Genomic DNA, 19,549 nt, shown 5'->3' with positions numbered 1-19,549 from the left:
GCAGGCTTCCTCCTCCCCCCCGCGGTGAACGTGTGGCGATCGATTGTGCTTTCTGCCGCCGAACAAATCTCACACAGATCTCAGAGAAAGGGAACAAATGGAAATTGCTGAGGGCTCCAGATTGCCTGATCCGCGGGTCTTCAGGAGATGATTATGACAGAATGGGGCTGTTAAGCAAGTAATGGGCGTGGGTGTTACTGTGTGTCGGTGTCATTAATAACAAAGAGAGGGAGGTGTGTGTGTGTGTGTGTGTGTGTGTGTGTGTGTGTGTGTGTGTGTGTGTGTGTGTGTGTGTGTGTGTGTGTGTGTGTGTGTTGGAATAAATCATTGCCATTCTTCCACCCTACTGTATGTGTCTGCATCTACAAAACTGTATTTTACTACTATTTAATGTTAATAAAGGAACAATTACATATCAGAAAAATGTTCTTATTCACCTTTTGACCGAGAGTTACGAGAGAAAAACGACATTACTGGAATATCGGTCGTTTATTATGGAGCTGGAGCCAGGAGTTAGCTTAGCATGATACAAATACTGGAAGCAAGGGGAAACAGCTAGCCTCTGTCTCGCTATGTACGAAGATTTGTTACGTGCTGGTAGGTTTTAATATCCAAAATACCCTCGATACGGGCGCCGCTGTCGTGTTATTTTGTAACCAAAATCGGGTCAGTATTGATCCGTCAGTATCGAAGTCCCTTCCATACACACACCCGACAAATCACGCGTCAATCAAACAACTCATTCAAACATCACTGTGATAAGAACTTTTAGGGCGCCCTCCCACTGTTCCTCAGTCCCGTGCCCCGTGCTTTAGGGTCCTTGTCCCCCCCTCCAGGCCCGTTTGTACTCACACTACCTGGGCCTCGGAGAATGCTTCTTGCTGCCTATACGTCATCACGCCGTAACACGTCACACGCATTGATGACGTCATGGCGATGCGTGGCTTTGTTTCCAGATCTTTCCGTAGACCTCAGAGTTTTTGTGCGTCTTGTCGACTGTTTTTGAATCTTTTCATCGACCAAATCTGCAGTAAACACTCCACCTCCGCATCACACCAACGTGAACCTTTCACCGCCATTGTTTTAAATGTCCGCGCATGGTCCCTCCTTCTTTTTTCTACGTCCCAACAGGCGCACAGGAAATGACCTCAGAGCCGCCGTAGGCCTCGTGCTCGTACACGTGCGCACGCTCGTGCTCATACACGTGCAAACGTGCTTTACTAAAGCCCACCTCTCCCAAACGGGTCGTGGACGGCAAGCGTGCCGCTCCTAGACGTGGTACGGTTGCACTCACACTGGTCAAAGGAACCAGACTTTAGCCGTGAAACCTGTTTGGGCACGGTACGGAGGCACAGTGGGAGTGCGCCCTAAGCCAGCCATCAGGGAGCGATCGAGATGTTTTGGCTTCACTTTCAGCCATCCATCTTTATGGTCTCGTCATTTTGTTTCCTCAGTTTGTGCTGAGTAAGGGAAACAAAGAACAGAAGAATCCAAACAGGGGAAAGTTCCTAAAAAGACCCAAATATTCCAAATAATTCAACTATTCATTCTTTTTTTTATCACCATGAAAGTGACTGAGTTGATTATTTACATCAAGACAAACAAAAAATGTATCACACGTTGTTTTAATAGTTTGTTGACATGAGCAAACGGGGCATAATGTAATTACATATGTGCAGATTTAATAAACACCAACAGATGTAAACATCAGGTATAAACAGGTGAACGTGTCTGAGTGAATCTTGTTGATATGAAACAGTAAAAGACTTTAATGTTCAGGTCTGAATGAACCTGTTTAGTTTACATGAGCGTTAATAAAAGGAGGCAGAAGAACCTTCTCACACCACGCACAGAGTATAACCTGTAGTTGTGTTGGGCTTTTGTTGCTCCATAACCATTCATCCTGAGGCTCAACACCACGGTCGTAACTTCATCATTTACTTCACCCCTTATTTTAACGACTTGAGCTTTGACATTTGCAAAGTAAGCAGTTGAAATGTCCTCACTTCCATGTGCACGACTCCAGCTGCAGTAATCCGGTCGCTCTGGCCCTCGTCTGCATCCGAACCCTGATCTGCTTTAGAACAATGATCCTTTTTTCCCGTAATTCCTCCCTTGTGAGTGTGATTTTAGTCGTTTTTGTCGAGTCAGCTGTCGGAACAAAGACTCAGAAGGAGAGACTCTTGCATTGGCAGTGTGTTTTTTAATGCCTTATATTTCACAATAAGCCAAAGTGCAATGAAAAATATAAAGGTAACTGAGTATATACAACCACAGAGCCATACTATAGCCTCCTCATGAGCAGAAATACTATTTGAAAAGTGTGTTTGAGAGGATGTGATGACTAATAGATAAAGCTTAGGAATAAAAAACAAAGGCGACTGCATATTTAGAGTGCGTAAAGATCCGGGTTTGAATCCGCCCTCGGCCTCTGATGAGCTGCCAATTTTCTGCAGCCATGTAAACTGCTGCTAGGGGGAGGTGTTGTTCGAATGTGCGCGTGAGTGTGTGCACGCACGCATGTCTGTGTGCGCCTAATCACCGCCCCCCCCCTGACACGCAGCTCCATGCACACACGAGTTAACATCAGCGGTTGGTTCAGCTCTCAGGTTTCTCCCTTAGGAGGATTTTCTTTGAGCATACGTTGTTTTTATTTATCGGGTAAACACGCTCATCCCAGTATTTGTATAAACCACAGACATCTCAGGTGCTCGTGTGCTCATGTGTGGATGATCTAGGGATGAAAAAACACACACACAATGGGCCGTCTCTGTGCTCGTGTCAGCGCCTCCTTCAGAAAAGACAGCGCGGTCCCTCCCTGAACCACCTGCCTGCTGTCAGCCTCATAAAGCAAAGGCGGGTCAATGAGTGACAGCAGTTGGTGACAGAGCTACAGTGGAGTCAAGCAGCATACCATGTAAGTCACAAAGCCTCTATTATATATATATATATATTGTGTATCATTGTGATTATTTCTTAAGAACATGCTAATCTGACAAATGCGGTGCTATACGTGAGATGGTGAATGTGAACTGGACATCGTCAGATTGTATCTACGGGTAAAACCGACCCTCTTTGGTTGCTTTACTGTGACAATGTGCGCCTGCTTCGTTGACACCCTTTCCCGTTCTTTACAGAACACCAGGACGATGGCTCCAGTCGGGATGGTTGGCATGTTGGGTTATTTTTCCTCTGCGGAGGTGGGCATCATCTCCCTCGTCGCCTTCCTCGTCCTCAGCGTCACTCTCCTCGCCCTCTGCGTCAGGTGTCGCAGGTGAGGCAAACACCATGCAAACTGACATTCATTTCAGTATCTTTGGGTCGACCGTGCTCTAAACTTTGGCCGTTTCCACTTCCTCCATTCTTCCTGTCGCTCCAAAGGCGTTAAAGTAATTAAGAACAACGTCAGCTAACGTATGAGTAATGGTGACCAACGCTGCCACCCAAGACAAGTCCTCGCCTGTTCGGCTGTTCACAATAGTTAAGCTGATTAAAACAAATCTATTCGTCCCCACACTTTCAAGGCTTTAATTGCTATTCATCACTCTGCAGCAGCACAGAACAGAGACTTGTTTGACTCGACGGGTGGTTTTCGATGAAAGGGTGTTGCCTGTTTGAAGAGGAGGAAGCAAAGAAGTTCAGTCGGTTGTCACTTTCAGTCAAACGGGCTGGGCTCGGATCCTTCAATAGTCTGATACTCCCAGTGAGCTCACGTCGACGCTGTCTATGCTTGCATGTGTGTGTTTGCACGCCCATTACTGTGGTCACCATGCCAAACATACCACAGACAGAGAGAGAGGAAGGCCTTATCTCCTGCAGTCCGTCTCTGTTGCATTCCAGGGCTGCTTTGTCACTCACGCTCAGGAATGAACCCAGAATGGGACCGTAGTGATAGATGGGAATCATAACTCATGAGATGGTTTGTATGTTTAAAGGGAAGGGAACACAATGGTGCCAGTGTGTGTTGAGCTAGACAAAGAACAGATGTTGTGCAATGTTGCATCGAGGAATAGTTATAGGGAGTGAAAGGAAGAGTTTAAGGTGTTAGTCTTGTGATCTAGCAAGTTGAACTGATTAGCGCTGGAAGCTTTGTGTCGTGAACGGTTCAGAGATAACACACAAAAATGGTGTGACCCATGCAGACACGGACACGAAGTAAAAGGACAAACAAAACGTTTAATAATATTAACAGACAAACGCAAAACACTACAGAGAAAACAGATACTATGACTAACAAGTCGATCACGGGAAAAACAGGAACGAGGAGACGACAGAAGATCAGGGAGACGGACGGGAACAAGGAGACGACGGAAGATCAGGGAGACGGACGGGAACAAGGTGACGACGGAAGATCAGGGAGACGGACGGGAACAAGGTGACGACGGAAGATCAGGGAGACGGACGGGAACAAGGTGACGACGGAAGATCAGGGAGACGGACGGGAACGAGGAGACGACGGAAGATCAGGGAGACGGACGGGAACAAGGTGACGACGGAAGATCAGGGAGACGGACAATCCGGGGGGAATAGTTTTACCAGTTAAGGGTCTACAACGGTCCGGCGCTGCATGCCTGTCAGCTCGAGGTATAAGTAGTGGTACAGGTGATCAGCGTAACAGGCTGCAGCTTGGGGGGGAACGCCTACCGGACCTAGACGAAAGGGGACACACATACACAAGCAGGGGTAGACAGACAGAGGGAGACAGACTCACACAAAAAGGAAGAGAGGAGGGTACTGACAGAACCGAGTCTCGACACTTTGTGGTAAAGCAAGTTCAACTTCAAGTCATTTGTCATACGTTTATATTGTTGTTCTCTGTCCACTTTGATGCTGCAACGCTGTCTGATCCGATCTTAACTGAAGTTACGTGTGAAGTCAAGGTTCATGTCTTTAAAGTGAAATTCTGGCGTAAAATCATCATTTTAGTGTAACAACTATTAACAGAGAAATCCCAGACAGTGGCTAACAGTGATTAGCTTGGGGCAGCACGGTGAAGGCATTCAAAGGTCTTTTTTAACCACTAATGCTGCTGAAAATAACAGCAAACCTCTGCAGCAGCATGAGGAGAGTCCCTACACACACAACAAAGCACCAATGGGCTCCTTCCTTTGGGGTTGACTTTGGTAATCCACTGTAATGGACTTTACTATGAGAGGAGCTGGTACAGGGGCCAGTAGGTAGTTCTTTAAAACACTTTTTTAATAAACTCTGGCTTCACTAACTACGCTGTTGCTGCTTTGTTGTGTGTGTAGGGACTCTTCTCATGCTGCTGCAGAGGTTTGCTGTTATTTTCAGCAGCATTAGTGGTTAAAAAAGACCTTTGAATGCCTTCACCGTACTGCCCCAAGCTAATCACTGTTAGCTGCATTAGATTACATTAATTACTGTTAGCGACTGTCCAGGATTTCTCTGTTAATAGTTGTTACATGACCAAAAAATGTCTCAATGTCTTATTTGATGAGTGTATTTACTGAAAAAGACCCTGGGATGACCCTCTAACCTTAACACTTAAGTCCTGCTAAAGCAAGTCTCAAGCCAAGTCTTAACTCTGGTGATGATAAGACCAGCCACTATGTGAGTGGCCAGTTTGCTACATGCCACAAGCTACATCTCTGTTGCGTGCTCATTCTTTGGTTCACTGTAATGCTAAGAGACGAGATGACAGTTTGGCCTACCTTCCCGAAGTTAAGCAGTTGTAAGAGAAATGCTGAGTCAGTCGGGTCTAATTGACTCCTACTTAGGGCTGGTCCACACAGAGACGTGTTTTCCTGTAACCGCACAACTTTAGTCTGGTTGTGTCGACCATCCACAGCCGCCGGTGTTATCGGAGCCTGAAAACAGGGTCTTTAGAAACCGGGTCCAAGAGAGGGAAGATTTGAAAATGCCCCCGGGCTCCCAGCAGCACCCTCTGCTCAATGAGGACACTAACTGCAGAGTGAAGGGGCTCCCAGCAGCACCCTCTGCTCAGTGAGGACACTAACTGCAGAGTGAAGGGGCTCCCAGCAGCACCCTCTGCTCAGTGAGGACACTAACTGCAGAGTGAAGGGGCTCCCAGCAGCCCCCTCTGCTCAGTGAGGACACTAACTGCAGAGTGATGGGGCTCCCAGCAGCCCCCTCTGCTCAGTGAGGACACTAACTGCAGAGTGAAGGGGCTCCCAGCAGCCCCCTCTGCTCAGTGAGGACACTAACTGCAGAGTGAAGGGGCTCCCAGCAGCCCCCTCTGCTCAGTGAGGACACTAACTGCAGAGTGAAGGGGCTCCCAGCATCCCCCTCTGCTCAGTGAGGACACTAACTGCAGAGTGAAGGGGCTCCCAGCAGCACCCTCTGCTCAGTGAGGACACTAACTGCAGAGTGAAGGGGCTCCCAGCAGCCCCCTCTGCTCAGTGAGGACACTAACTGCAGAGTGAAGGGGCTCCCAGCATCCCCCTCTGCTCAATGAGGACACTAACTGCAGAGTGAAGGGGCTCCCAGCAGCACCCTCTGCTCAGTGAGGACACTAACTGCAGAGTGAAGGGGCTCCCAGCAGCACCCTCTGCTCAGTGAGGACACTAACTGCAGAGTGAAGGGGCTCCCAGCAGCCCCCTCTGCTCAGTGAGGACACTAACTGCAGAGTGAAGGGGCTCCCAGCAGCCCCCTCTGCTCAGTGAGGACACTAACTGCAGAGTGAAGGGGCTCCCAGCATCCCCCTCTGCTCAGTGAGGACACTAACTGCAGAGTGAAGGGGCTCCCAGCAGCCCCCTCTGCTCAGTGAGGACACTAACTGCAGAGTGAAGGGGCTCCCAGCAGCACCCTCTGCTCAGTGAGGACACTAACTGCAGAGTGAAGGGGCTCCCAGCAGCACCCTCTGCTCAGTGAGGACACTAACTGCAGAGTGAAGGGGCTCCCAGCAGCCCCCTCTGCTCAGTGAGGACACTAACTGCAGAGTGAAGGGGCTCCCAGCAGCCCCCTCTGCTCAGTGAGGACACTAACTGCAGAGTGATGGGTGCATCAGAGTCCAGAACAGCACCAAAGTCTCCACTAAGACCAGAACCAGGGACACGTTTGTCTCTAGGATGGAGGAGGATTTGGAGAGAAACTCTCTGGTGTTTGGATTCTCCACAGCGTCTCCCCGTCTCTTCTTCTCCGTTGTTGGTGTATTTCTGTGGCAGTTACAGCGCCACCTCCAGGCCTTGCATGGGTACTACAGCGTTTGGAGTCGCTGCACCTGGTTTCCTGTGGACGCACAGATTTAGGAGTCGAGGCCGAGTGGATGGAAAACTTTTTAAGAACGACAGGGGGGGGGGGGGGGGGGTTGTCAAGTCGATTTATTGGAGGTGTGGTGTTTCGGACACTCTAATGCACACACCCCTCTGTAGTTAGTGTCCTCAACCAGCAGTGGGTGCTGCTTTGAGCCCCTTCCCATGCATGTGGCTCAGAGTCCAGTTCAGTAAACAGTCTCTGGGTCCGTCTCTGTCCTCTCACGCAGCAGCACTGTTGTTGTTATGTGACGCCGCTGGGTCAGAGGTCGGAGGTGGGGCCATGACGCCATCCTTTAACAAAGTCTGAGTTTTCACCGTCCAGACCACAACGCCATGGGGGGCGTTTTCAAATATTAACACTCTGGGACCCGGTTTCAAAAGATCCCGTTTTCAGGCTCTGATAGCACCGGCTGCTGTGGGTGGTCGGCAAACATGATACAAAAGTCGTGCGGTTACAGGAAAACGCTTCTCCGTGTGGACGGGCCCTGAGAGGTGGTAAGAGACAGAGTAATGACAGTTCGGCCTTTTACCTTCCCGGAGTTAAGCAGGTGTAAGAGAAATGCTGCCTGGGCTCAGCTGAGCCACTCAGGTCTAATCGACTCCAACTGAGTCCAGGCATGAATAGGGATCTGCTGTACACTGCACTGGATCATTGAACGGTGCAGTGAAGCAGAACAGGGGCGTGCTCAGAGCAGGACGATGGCCATTACAGACACAAAGCCTTTTTGGAGCTAGAGCAGAGGAACTGTGTGTGTGTGTGTGTGTGTGTGTGTGTGTGTGTGTGTGTGTGTGTGTGTGTGTGTGTGTGTGTGTTTGTGTGTGTGTGCAGGAACCAGGACTATAATAAGGATATAAGGTCCTGAGCCATAAATCAAACCTAGATGAATAGGACTGTGTGCACCTTTGTCCAGGGACACACTGAGCACACACAGATGTGTTACACTTGATAGCCTCTCATTTACACTTTTGTCTTCCACAGGAACTCCGGCAACGCGTATGACGTGAACGGCATAACGGTATGGACTCATCTTCCTCTCTCTGTTTCCACTTCTCCCCCTCCCTCTCTCTCTCTCAGTCTCTATCACAACATCCACGCAGCAGCATCTCCACTGTCTAAATGTAGCGTGTATTGCAGTTCAGTTGGGAGGGACTGATGATCAGCAGTCAGCAGGAGGAAGGTAGAGGCGGTGACACCGTCGCTGCAGTTGGCCTCATTACATTCAAACCACGCAAACCCACGGGACACATGGAAGTAGATCGGGCCGCCAATGAAAATGTCTCATTATGTGAAGTTTTGCTCAAAAATTATTGGGACGTTTGTTGTCGTGACGGCATCACGACCGTTATTTAATGAATAAATGATTGTGGTATGACGTACGGACTCAGTAAAAACTATTTAATGCCGTAATTATAATACTTCATATCAAGAGAACAGTAATGGTGATGAGCAGCAGCACGTTACACAGCCGGAGAGATGAAGATGAACCAGCTGTGGACGCAGTTACACCAACAAAATAAAAGATAAATGATGTTTAAATATATTATATAATATTCAGCAGCGGAAAACAGATTTGATTCATTTGAGTCATTAACCAGAGAAACCTTAGGGCGCCCTCCCACTGTGCGTCCGTCCCGTGCCCCGTGCTTTAGGGTCCTTGTCCCCCCCTCCAGGCCCGTTTGTACTCACACTACCTGGGCCTCGGAGAATGCTTCTTGCTGCCTATACGTCATCACGCCGTAACACGTCACACGCATTGATGACGTCATGGCGATGCGTGGCTTTGTTTCCAGATCTTTCCGTAGACCTCAGAGTTTTTGTGCGTCTTGTCGACTGTTTTTGAATCTTTTCATCGACCAAATCTGCAGTAAACACTCCACCTCCGCATCACACCAACGTGAACCTTTCGCCGCCATTGTTTGAAATGTCCGCGCATGGTCCCTCCTTCTTTTTTCTACGTCCCAACAGGAGCACAGGAAATGACCTCAGAACCGCCGTAGGCCTCGTGCTCGTACACGTGCGCACGCTCGTGCTCGTACATGTGCAAACGTGCTTTACTAAAGCCCACCTCTCCCAAACGGGCCGTGGACGGCCAGCTGTCTGCAGTTATGCGCGGAGCGGTTGCACACTGGTCAAACGCACTAGGCTTGGCCCGGTGCGGAGGGACAGTGTGAGTGCGCCCTTAGTGAAGTGGAAATTCTGGGTATCTATTCTTTACTGGAGATTTATTTTTCAGACGACTTTTTCCTTCTACTCGTTACATTTTCACGCAATTATCTGCACTTTCTTCTTCTTATAGCCTCGTTACTAAGGATGGGTACGAAACCTGGTTCTAAATTATATATATATGATTTGATTTATGACATGGTCTCCAGGAACGTCAACATTAACATTTTAATATAACATAATAGTCATTATGGCCTTTAGAAAAAGGTTTTTGAACTAAAGGCCCCTGTAAGCATTTGTCCTTAATCGCATTTTTACCCCTGACATTACAAGTCTTTTAAACTCTAGTATCTATACTTCTACTTCTACATTAGTCTGTTTAAACCCTAGTATCTATACTTCTACTTCTACATTAGTCTTTTTAAACTCTAGTATCTATACTTCTACTTCTACATTAGTCTTTTTAAACTCTAGTATCTATACTTCTACTTCTACATTCGTCTTTTTAAACCCTAGTATCTATACTTCTACTTCTACATTAGTCTTTATAAACTCTAGTATCTATACTTCTACTTCTACATTAGTCTTTATAAACTCTAGTATCTATACTTCTACTTCTACATTCGTCTTTTTAAACTCTAGTATCTATACTTCTACTTCTACATTAGTCTTTATAAACTCTAGTATCTATACTTCTACTTCTACATTAGTCTGTTTAAACTCTAGTATCTATACTTCTACTTCTACATTAGTCTTTTTAAACTCTAGTATCTATACTTCTACTTCTACATTAGTCTTTATAAACTCTAGTATCTATACTTCTACTTCTACATTAGCCTTTTTAAACTCTAGTATCTATACTTCTACTTCTACATTAGTCTGTTTAAACTCTAGTATCTATACTTCTACTTCTACATCAGTCTTTTTAAACTCTAGTATCTATACTTCTACTTCTACATTAGTCTGTTTAAACTCTAGTATCTATACTTCTACTTCTACATCAGTCTTTTTAAACTCTAGTATCTATACTTCTACTTCTACATTAGTCTTTATAAACTCTAGTATCTATACTTCTACTTCTACATTAGCCTTTTTAAACTCTAGTATCTATACTTCTACTTCTACATTCGTCTTTTTAAACTCTAGTATCTATACTTCTACTTCTACATTCGTCGGTTTAAACTCTAGTATCTATACTTCTACTTCTACATCAGTCTGTTTAAACTCTAGTATCTATACTTCTACTTCTACATTAGTCTTTATAAACTCTAGTATCTATACTTCTACTTCTACATTAGTCTTTTTAAACTCTAGTATCTATACTTCTACTTCTACATTAGTCTGTTTAAACTCTAGTATCTTTACTTCTACTTCTACATTAGTCTTTTTAAACTCTAGTATCTATACTTCTACTTCTACATTAGTCTTTATAAACTCTAGTATCTATACTTCTACTTCTACATTCGTCTTTTTAAACTCTAGTATCTATACTTCTACTTCTACATTAGTCTGTTTAAACTCTAGTATCTATACTTCTACTTCTACATTAGTCTGTTTAAACTCTAGTATCTATACTTCTACTTCTACATTAGTCTTTTTAAACTCTAGTATCTATACTTCTACTTCTACATTAGTCTGTTTAAACTCTAGTATCTTTACTTCTACTTCTACATTAGTCTTTTTAAACTCTAGTATCTATACTTCTACTTCTACATTAGTCTTTATAAACTCTAGTATCTATACTTCTACTTCTACATTAGTCTGTTTAAACTCTAGTATCTATACTTCTACTTCTACATTAGTCTTTATAAACTCTAGTATCTATACTTCTACTTCTACATTAGTCTTTATAAACTCTAGTATCTATACTTCTACTTCTACATTAGTCTGTTTAAACTCTAGTATCTATACTTATACTTCTACATTAGTCTTTATAAACTCTAGTATCTATACTTCTACTTCTACATTAGTCTGTTTAAACTCTAGTATCTATACTTCTACTTCTACATTCGTCTTTTTAAACTCTAGTATCTATACTTCTACTTCTACATTCGTCTTTTTAAACTCTAGTATCTATACTTCTACTTCTACATTAGTCTGTTTAAACTCTAGTATCTATACTTCTACTTCTACATTCGTCTTTTTAAACTCTAGTATCTATACTTCTACTTCTACATTCGTCTTTTTAAACTCTAGTATCTATACTTCTACTTCTACATTCGTCTTTTTAAACTCTAGTATCTATACTTCTACTTCTACATTCGTCTTTTTAAACTCTAGTATCTATACTTCTACTTCTACATTAGTCTGTTTAAACTCTAGTATCTATACTTCTACTTCTACATTAGTCTGTTTAAACTCTAGTATCTATACTTCTACTTCTACATTAGTCTGTTTAAACTCTAGTATCTATACTTCTACTTCTACATTCGTCTTTTTAAACTCTAGTATCTATACTTCTACGTCTACTTCTTTTTAAAGGCTTTCAGATTGTGTCCATGCTGCAGTGACTTCTGGGAGGATTCAGATCGACCAATATTCTGCATCAGGACAAAGAGTTTATTGGCTACTTCATGAAAGTGTGATGGGATTAAGATGTTAAAAGTACATTATAATACGCTGCGATGCACTTTGGAAATTCAGTTATGACCCGCGGTGAGGTGTGAGTGGAGCATTGATTGACTCAGCAGATAGCGGCAGTGCAGAGGGCGATGAGACACAAAGGGAAAAATGATCAAATCAGTGTCTGATGAATCACCTGACACCCGCTTAAAGCTCCTTCATCTAGAGCGGGGAGTAAAGCGTACTCCCACTCAGTGAGACGAGGCCCCAGCTCGACACCTTCACCTCTCTCTGACGTGCCGTCTACCTCCAAAGGTTCAGGTAACACGGGAGGAGGAAACTGTCATCACAGCCGCTCCTGCCACTGCTGGGTGTGAAAACTTGTTTTGTTCCACTCCAGTTGCTGTTACTTTCCTACGCTGCAGGAACCTTACTTAGGGCGCCGTCCCACTGTCCTTCCGCACAACGCCCCGTGCTTTAGGGTCCTTGTCCCCCCCTCCAGGCCCGTTTGTACTCACACTACCTGGGCCTCTGCGAATGCTTCTTGCTGCCTATACGTCATCACGCCGTAACACGTCACACGCATTGATGACGTCATGGCGATGCGTGGCTTTGTTTCCAGATCTTTCCGTAGACCTCGGAGTTTTTGTGCGTCTTGTCGACTGTTTTTGAATCTTTTCATCGACCAAATCTGCAATAAACACTCCACCTCCGCATCACACCAACGTGAACCTTTCACCGCCATTGTTTGAAATGTCCGCGCATGGTCCCTCCTTCTTTTTTCTATGTCCCAACAGGCGCACAGGAAATGACCTCAGAGCCGCCGTAGGCCTCGTGCTCATACACGTGCGCACACTCGTGCTCGTACATGTGCAAAGGTGCTTTACTAAAGCCCACCTCTCCCAAACGGGCCGTGGACGGCCAACTGGCCGCAGTTATGCGCGGAGCGGTTGCACTCACACTGGTCAAACGCACTAGGCTTGACCCAAAAAACCTGTTTCGGCGCGGTGCGGAAGGACAGTGTGAGTGCGCCCTTAGACATTTCTGCATATCACAATTCAAGGTAGCTCCAAAATGTCCCAAACGCTCTTGATACATGTGAACGTCTTTACCGTTGCACACCTGTGATATAATATTGCTTAATTTTAGCTGCAAGCAGCAGCGAGTGTTAAGGTCTCAGTACGTGCTCACGCCCAATGTAGCATCACGCACCGCTCAGATTAGCCTCTCTGTCGCTGCCCTCAAAGTTCAAATCAGTTGAACTTTGAGCTTTTTGTCGCTGATCTTTCAAAGGCTCAACCAATGAAATGATGTTTCCTAGGCAACCAGAGAGCGACATCATTGGTAGAAAGATGGAGGAGAAACTTGTTTTTTGTGTGTGACTCTATTAAGTCATAGAGTTTGGTCTTTACCGACTCTGTAAAGTGTCCTGAGGGGACGTTTGTGATGAATTGGCACTGTAAATAAAATTGTATTGGATTGCGTCTGAGTTTCCCAAACTACTTAACGTCACATTAAAGTTGGAGGTTTATGAGCAGTTACACCAGGTTTGTGAATGGGCAGTTTACTGGGTCCCTGCGTCCAACCTCGCAGTGAGCGCAGCGCTAGATGCTTATCATGTTAAGGCCCCGTTATGCTTGAAGGCATCCCCGGGGCCGGTTCCACAAAGATTGCTTAGACTGGTCTTTAGTGTTAGACCAGTCTTACAGGACATCTGCTGCTTGACCCTTTTTTAAACCTACAAAGTTGCCTCCTCTTCCCCCAGGCTGTGGACTTAGAGCCATGTTATTCAGATTCCTTTAAACTTCTATCTAAAGTATGTTTGGCAGAGAGCTCTAAGGGCGCGCTCACACTGTCCATCCGTATTGTGCCCAAACAGGTTTTACGGGTAAAGCCGAGTTCGTTTGACAAATGTGAGTGCAACCGTACCGCGCCTAGCTGCAGCCAGCTTGATGGCCACGGCCCGTTTGGGAGAGGTGGGCTTTAGTAAAGCACGTTTGCACGTGTACGAGGACGAGCGTGCGCACGTGTACGAGCACGAGGCCTGCGGCGGTTCTGAGGTCATTTCCTGTGCGCCTGTTGGGACGTAGAAAAAAGAAGGAGGGACCATGCGCGGACATTTCAAACAATGGCGGTGAAAGGTTCACGTTGGTGTGATGCGGAGGTGGAGTGTTTACTGCAGATTTGGTCGATGAAAAGATTCAAAAACAGTCGACAAGACGCACAAAAACTCAGAGGTCTACGGAAAGATCTGGAAACAAAGCCACGCATCGCCATGACGTCATCAATGCGTGTGACGTGTTACGGCGTGATGACATATAGGCAGCAAGAAGCATTCTCCGAGGCCCAGGTAGTGTGAGTACAAACGGGCCTGGGGGGGGGGACAAGGACCCTAAAGCACGGGGCACGGTACGGAGGCACAGTGGGAGTGCACCCTAAGCCATCTTTGTGAAACCAGCCCCCGGTGTTGCACTCAAGATGTGTTGATTAGTGAGCTTAGCCCGGCTTTGTTTCCTCTGTTTCCAGTCTTTAAGATAAGCTATGCTAACCGGCTGCTGGCCTTAGCTTCATATTTACCTCACGGGCACATAAACTGTACATACGTTGCGTCCTTATCATCCTTTCTGTCTTTCTCTTTGACAGAACGATGGAGCGGTAGATCCCTACGGGGCCTCTGACACAAAGACAGGAGGAGCAGGAGGTGAGTTCCCTGGAGAATTGAAACAAATGTGCGAATATTTCACGCTTCACTTACGTTTTCTCATTGGTATTTTCAGACTCTGGGACGTCATGGAGGAACCACCAAATGCCTGCCAGCACACTAGAGCGACCTATGCCGTCAAAGAACTAACTAACCAGCCTGAACCTGAACTAACCCCACCGCCACACAACACCACAGACAACAGAAGGTCCCTGTTTCTCAGGCAAGACGCAGGAAAGAGGACGCTCACGCTCATCGTCTCATTGCACAGAACCCCGGTTTTCCACACTTGACATTGTCCCAAAATGACAGACGGACGGAAATAGAGAGGAAGGGTAGGAGGGGAAGTTGGCCCCCGTCCTCTGCCAGCTCCACACCTCGTCTCCATCACCCCAGGCTTCAGTTTTAAAGGGAGAACGTCTCTTTTAAAGTCTCTCATTTATGGATTCTGAAAAATATCTTACGAGAACGTTTCATCCAAAGACTTTCTGTCGACTTCTCTGAATATTTTGCTTTTTAAGAGTTAAGCTTCTGTTTCCATCATTCTTTTACAGACATTACTTCTTCCTGAGGTTAAATGAACCCAGTACGAGGGTCATGCATGTACCGTATGAAAAATAAATAAATGACAGATCATTGAAATTGACCTGAAGTTTGTAATCATTCACAGCGAACGTCGATTCATGTCACACGGTCGATTCCAGGAGTCTGAGACCGGATTTTGGGGCTGAACAAGTCAGAAACCTGCATCTGAAACTCCAAAACACAACTGCAATGTTTGGCTTTCACATTCATGGTTCGTACATGAACCTACGAAAAGTAATACACTCTAAATCTTATGTAATCCACGTCTGGTCACGGAACAGTACTTCTAAACATGACTCTTAAAGCGTAAAATAATCCCAGGGTCAAATTTGGTCATCACATAAACAATCCAGACATTTTTTTTCGTGTATGAACTATTAACGGAGAAATCTGGTAGAGTTGCTACAACACCGGCAGTGGCCGAGTGTTAACTAACAGTGATTAGCTCTGGGCAGCACGGTGAAGGCATTCAAAGGTCTTTTTTAACCACTAATGCTGCTGAAAATAACAGCAACCCTCTGCAGCAGCATGAGAAGAGTCCCTACACACACAACAAAGCAGCAACAGCGTAGTTAGTGAAGCCAGAGTTTATTAAAGAGTGTTTTAAAGACTTACCTACTGGCCCCTGTACCAGCTCCTCTCATAGTAAAGTCCATTACAGTGGATTACCAAAGTCAATCCCAAAGGAAGGAGCCCATTGCTGCTTTGTTGTGTGTGTAGGGACTCTTCTCCTGCTGCTGCAGAGGTTTGCTGTTATTTTCAGCAGCATTAGTGGTTAAAAAAGACCTTTGAATGCCTTCACCGTGCTGCCCCGAGCTAATCACTGTTAGCCACTGTCTGGATTTCTCTGTTAATAGTTGTTTTGCGGGATAACCTGTCCCGATGACCGAATCTGCCGAAAAAAGAACCTGGGATGATTTTACGCCTGAATTTTGCTTTACCCCGATCGGTAACAGCAGTTGGAGCGCCTATTGGTGCTAACACTTAACCGTCACAGTCACGTACAGGCTGCAATTTCATGGTGTTTAATAGACTGTCACGTTTAGGGGCCCATGCCCACTTTAATACACCGCTGACCACATGCCTCCCACACACAGGCGCCAGGTTGAGGACGTGATGGCACACTATCAGGGGTTCAACCCAGAGGTTTCATACGGCATGGCAGCCATGTCTGAATTATTTTAACTTACAATTTCCTGCTGGAAACATTCATTCTTTCATTCATTCATCTTCAACCTCTTGTCCCTGTCGGGGTTGCGGGGGGCTGGAGCCGATCCCAGCTGACATCGGGCGTGAGGCGGGGTCCACCCTGGACAGGACGCCAGTCTATCTCAGGACACCTGCTGGAAACACTGGGACATGACTGATTCACAGGCTCTGGAACTCTGTAACATGTCAGTTTCTTTTGTGTGTGTGTGTGTATGTGTGTGTGTGTGTGTGTGTTCGTGTATGTGTTATTATTGTGTATGTTGGGGTTGCTGTTCGGGGACTTGGTAACTGTTTTGTGAGTGTTTACAATTCAAAACCCAATAAGAAATATTTGAATTAGAATAAGAAATCATAGAAACCATGTGATGTGAATACAATGCATTGGAAAAACAACGGTGTGTGGGATTTGTAGTAGGGGATACAACATGATTTAAACACCCTGCTGCAGTGGATGGGATCATGGAAAACCGCGGAGGAAGGGGCCAGGGTGGACCCCGCCTCGCGAGGGATGACACCTTCTGTTCTTATTGGTCCGGTTGCCTCTTCCCTGTGTGTCCCAGTGTTTCTCACAGTGCCGCGGGTCTTTGCCGTAGTGTTGCCCTGATTGTAAACACGCGTGACATTCATGATCGGTCTGTTTGTCCTGGAAACAAAGACGGTTTAAAGCCTTCCTGGTTGGTGTGATGGGACGGGACGGGACGGGTGTGGCACCTGGGCTTCCAAAGAACACAAAGTAAACCAAAGGTCACAAAAGCCCAGAGCAGGGTGGAGCCGTCATTCTTGTCATGCCAAACACGTCCGTAATTATTCACTGAACTTTACAAATAAAACACGCCCAAAGGAGAAAACACTGCTTCTCTTACCACTGTACGTTAAAGTGTAATTCCAGCGTATCCTCCACGGGTCTATTTGTGCAAATACACTCATCAAATAAGCCCTGGAAACACTTTTTAGGCTCCTCCGTGTTTGTTGTGATCCTGTTCCTGTGGCACACTTTTTTTTTCCCAATCAACTTTATTTGTCATTCACTTACAAAACAGTGCAGAACGACGTCAAACACACATTAAACAGGACGTATCTGACTCAGTAGGACATGCTGTTCACACTGTCAAAAGCAAATCAGATGTGGGTCACACATGAGAAGAGGAGCAGATTCAGGTCAGACCTGCAGTGTGAACGGAGTTTAAGGGCGCACTCACACTGTCCTTCTGGCCGGGGCCAAAACCGTTTTTTCAGCTAAAGCCTAGTACGTTTAAGCAGTGTGAGTGCACCTGCTCCGCGCATAACTGCGGCCAGCGGGCCGTCCACGGCCCGCTTGAAAGAGGTGGGCTTTAGCGGAGCCGTGCGCACGTGTACGAGCACGAGCCCTACGGCGGTAGCGTTATGTCCGCCTGTTCGGACATGTAAATAGAAGGAGGGACCATGCGCGGATATTTAACAACAACAACAATGGCGGTGAAAGGTTCACATTGGTGCGGTGCGGAGGTGGAGTGTTTACTGCAGATTTGGTCGATGAAAAGATTCAAAAACAGTCGACAAGACGCACAAAAACTCAGAGGTCTACGGAAAGATCTGGAAACAAAGCCACACACACGCGATCAATGCGTGTGACGTGTTACAGCGTGATGACGTATGGACAGCAAGAAGCATTCTCCGTGGCCCAGGTAGTGTGAGTACAAACGGGCCTGGGGCGCGGGGGGAGAGGGAGGGGGGGACAAGTACCCTAAAGCCCGGGTCGCGGTGCGGAAGGACAGTGGGAGTGCGCCCTAAGATGCCATTATTCCAAATGGAAGCTATCTCACTTTGCAATAACCTAAAATTGGACTTCCAATCTCCCTAAACTGTAACACTGCTTCCATCTAATCTGACACGTGCCTGCTAACCACCGTCTTTAATACGTATTGGACAATAACACATGAATGTCCGGTTGAAATCTAGCGTGCGTGGTGACGCATCAGTGTGTGCACGTCTAACTGCACTGAAGCAGCTACCAGGAGGCCTCCAGCTTACACTGTGTCATTAATGAATGAAATATTCTGTCTGGTTTAGGAATCAGACTGGGACTAGGATTGGGTCACTGCCCCCTCTCTCTCTCTCTCTCTCTCTCTCTCTCTCTCTCTCTCTCTCTCTCTCTCTCTCTCTCTCTCTCTCTCTCTCTCTCTCTCTCTCTCTCTCTCTCTCTCTCTCTCTCTCTCTCTCTCTCTCTCTCTCTCTCTGAGCTCAGACCCTAAAATCCCTGCTGACTGGATGTCTGGTGGAGAGGGTGCAGACAGCCGAGACTAATCCCGTCTCTCTCTCACACACACACACACAGACACACACACACACACACACACACACACCCAGGCACGGGCTGTGCAGCACACACAGGTCCACACACAGGAAACACACATGCAGGGTGTGTTTGATGTCTGTGCAGGCCGTGCATCATGTGATGGTGGGTGTTGATGTGCTGAAAACCACCGTGTCAGCAGTTTTAGTAGCTTTGAACGATTGGATTTAAAGTGTTCAGTCACTGTTTGGATTCTTAAAACACATTTCAGATGACTGTTGTCTCTCTGTGTCAGACGTCTGTCCACAGATAAAACTGTTTTGATGTTTCTATAGTTAATTATAGTGATGGATAGTAGATTTTTGCAGCCTATCGGTGCTTTTATACTGGTATTAAATCACCTGTATTTGCACTTTCATCTGTAGAATCTTAATAAAATGTAAAGCAGGTTTATATTTAAAGCAGGATTCAACACCAAGGTCATTTAAAGTGCTTTACGTGAAACATTCAAAGCACTGGAAAAGATGAAAATGACATTTAACAACATTGGAAAACATATAGAAACACATTAAAGCAAAATTATTCACATTTTAAGAAAAGTGTTGGGAAATAATGACGAGTTAAAGATCAGGGTTTAAGGTCCATTTTCCAGCGTTTCCAGCCCCTTAGCTCTGTGGTAAGATACATATTTATACAAACACACACACTGAGACTGATTATATCTCTTTATTTTAATCACGTTGAAGAAAGATGGTGTTTTGCTGAACTGATATGAAACTAAATTAATGAAAGATTCAAGATTCAAGGATCTTTATTTA

Source organism: Echiichthys vipera (genome assembly GCF_963691815.1).
Source record: "Echiichthys vipera genome assembly, chromosome: 19".
Classification (NCBI taxonomy): domain Eukaryota; kingdom Metazoa; phylum Chordata; class Actinopteri; order Perciformes; family Trachinidae; genus Echiichthys; species Echiichthys vipera.
This window is presented reverse-complemented; position numbering follows the sequence as displayed.